Source organism: Oryctolagus cuniculus, chromosome 20 (assembly GCF_051225735.1).
Source record: "Oryctolagus cuniculus isolate XC-2025 breed Fujian yellow rabbit chromosome 20, ASM5122573v1, whole genome shotgun sequence".
In the NCBI taxonomy this organism is placed as follows: domain Eukaryota; kingdom Metazoa; phylum Chordata; class Mammalia; order Lagomorpha; family Leporidae; genus Oryctolagus; species Oryctolagus cuniculus.
The window spans coordinates 8,257,289-8,260,425 of NC_142886.1; the positions used below are offsets into that span (position 1 = coordinate 8,257,289).

General features: G+C 39.4%; 1 pseudogene; it reads right to left on the reverse strand.

The window, feature by feature from the left end:
- Positions 1–1,634: 1,634 nt before the first annotated feature.
- Positions 1,635–2,817, reverse strand: LOC149120039 (eukaryotic translation initiation factor 2A-like; annotated as a pseudogene).
- Positions 2,818–3,137: the final 320 nt, after the last annotated feature.

Below are 3,137 nucleotides of genomic sequence, written 5' to 3' on the forward strand. Positions count from 1 at the left end.
TTCCATTATGTTTTTAGATATTGGCACATTTCATGACAATTATGTGGGTAAGTGGCAGGATCTTGATGTGATTTTGATCTCAGAATTATATATGTTTATCTAATTTTAGAGGTTGGTAGAGAGGGAGAAACAAACTATCAGCTACAGCTGGTGCCTTGCTCCCCATTCTTGTAATGACCAGTATAATGACTAGATTATTATGGAAATCTAAACTGTGCTTTTTAGATAATAAATTGGCTGGTGCCATGGCTCAATAGGCTAATCCTCTGCCTGGGGTGCCGGCACCCCTCGTTCTAGTCCCAGTGGGAGTGCCGGATTCTGTCCCAGTTGTTCCTCTTCCAGTCCGGCTCTCTGCTGTGGCCCAGGAAGGCAGTGGAGGATGGCCCAGGTGCTTGGGCCCTGCACCCGCATGGTGCACCAGCTGCTGCACTGGCTGTAGCGGCCATTGGAGGGTGAACCAATGACAAAGGAAGACCTTTCTCTCTGTCTCTCTCTCACTGTCCACTCTGCCTATAAAAAAAAAGAAAAAACAAGATAATAAATTTTATATATATACATTTTAAAATGTTGTTCTATATAGAAATATATAAAAATAAACTATATATATATATATATGTAAGCGTGGGCTATTATTCACAAAAATCTCTTAAATGTGCTTGTCACATTATTATTGTAACTATCAATTGAATTCTACTCACAATATCGAAAGTATAATTTATATTTTAACCAATACACTTCTTTGTATATCTTGTTTTGTCTTTGAATGTATTCTTATCACCTGTGTAATGATTAGTAGTCTAATGAAAGCCGATCCTAGACCTAAACCTATGCATATGTTGCTTGGATTTTATATTGGAAGATCATAAATATACTAAAATGTTGTTAATTTTGTTGGCCACTTATGTATATAGTTCCTCAAAAGCACTTTTGGGTCATATTCTCATTCTCCTTTTCTAGATAATATACTTTTAACAATGGTGGATTTTGTTATTGTAAATAAATCTTTGATTGTTGATCATTTTTTTTTTATCTTTTATTTAATGAATATAAATTTCCAAAGTACGACTCATGTGTTACAATGGCTTCCCCCCCCATACCGTCCCTCCCACCCACAACCCTCCCCTTTCCCACTCCCTCACCCCTTCCATTCACATCAAGATTCATTTTCGATTATCTTAATATACAGAAGATCAGCTTAGTATACCTTAAGTAAGTATTTCTGATTGTTGATCATTTTTAAAGTGCAGCTGTAGACGCAAGTATCTTTCATTTAAGGGTGTTTTTTGATAAATGGCATATTTTCCTTTCTTTTTTTAAATTTATACTGTCTTTATTCATTTATATGGTAAATGCTGTTCCCTAATATAAAAAATTTGTCTTTCAGTCACTAAACTTAGCTGAAAAATTCATGTATCTTTCTGCATTGAATATTGACATGATACAGGATGCAGAATGTAAGTCAATTTAATACACATTATTAAATAATTTCTAGTGTGTGTGGAATCTTACATGAATGATTAACATAGTAGAGCCACAATAAATGTGGGCACACAGGTGCTCCATGTACACCACCTGGTTTAATGCAAGAGGTGTTCACAGTGACTTCTGGTGAGCAGCTTGTCTTCGATGACTCCTTAAACACCCAATTCCACATCTTCCAGCTCCTGAAGAAGGGCTGTCTCTTTTTGAATGTTGTCCAACTGACTTTTTTCTAGCTGTTTTCCACTTGCTGCTTGTCCTTTCAGTTGTTCAATTGCTTTCAGTTTCTACTTTAGGTCCTAGATTTTTTTGTCTACCTCAGGGTCTCCAGAAGTTGACTGAGAGGTAATGTTTCATGGTGTGTTTTGTGGCACAGGAGTAGAGGGCAAATCTGGACTTTTGTCACTTCTTGCTTCCTACTTTGCAGCTTTCTTAGCTTCGTGCTTCCTTTGATTTTTAAGGGTTGTTTTTGATGGTTGCTTATCGTTTCCTGATTGTGGTTTCATATTCTGAGGTGGCTCCTCTTCATGCAGCTTGGAATTGGTGACTGGCTTGTTTCTTCAAGCAGGGGGTCTATACACAGTTGCAACTTTAGGTTCCTTCACTTGGAACTGCTTGGTAAGTTACTGCTTTTGCTGGAAATATTCCATCCAAAAATGGCTGCCATGAAACCAGCCATAGGTCTCCACTTGAGGGCACATCATACTTGTGCAATACAGAGCCAGCATAATGCCAAATCTCATACCCATACACGTAACCTGGGAGCACATGTGGCTGCTAAAATATGCTCACCATCTAGGCATGCAGCAAAATATGTAGAATCAGAAGCCACTGGTTTAGAAATAAGCTTGTAGTTTTTAACATCCCATACTTCCATTTGTCCTCTCAGATTTCCCAATCCAGCTAGTACTAATATATGTCCTTGAGGGCTGTAGTAGCCTGCATTCTGAGGACCAGTTCCAAAATCAAACACAGGATCACATTTCAAGTTGAAAAGTGTTGCTTTGGCAGGCTTAAAACCATAAACAGCACAAAATTCAGAAGAACTATACTTCCAAACTACGTCATAAATAGGGCCACCTTTCGGTAGTTGCACTATGGCACTTTCTCCATTTGTTGCAATGTAATGCAACATCTGTTCCCCATAATAGGAAGCTCCTGTCTTATCAATGTCTGTACTAGCTATTACCAAGACAGCAGTAGCTTTTTTATTCCATAGCATTGTAACCTTATCAGCCTTAAAGAAACTTTTATTGGCTAAAGCTGCATGAGGTCCACCAAAGTTGGGGTACTGATACACTCTAACATACGAAGGTGCACCTTTGCTTCCTGGAACATAGACAGCCACCTTGTATGGCTGGGGTCCAGGTAATAACACCAAATCATTAATTTTCTGCAAGTGTAATTTATTTGCAATTATGTTGAAATTGTTCTTTTCAAAGAAGTGAACTTCATTGTTAACATTTCAGGCACAGGCCGGCACTGTGGCTCATTAGGCTAATCCTCCACCTGTGGGGCCGGCACCACGGGTTCTAGTCCTGGTCAGGGCAACAGATTCTGTCCCGGTTGCTCTTCTTCCAGTCCAGCTCTCTGCTGTGGCCCAGGAGTGCAGTGGAGGATGGCTCAACTGCTTGGGCCCTGCACCTGCATGGGAGACC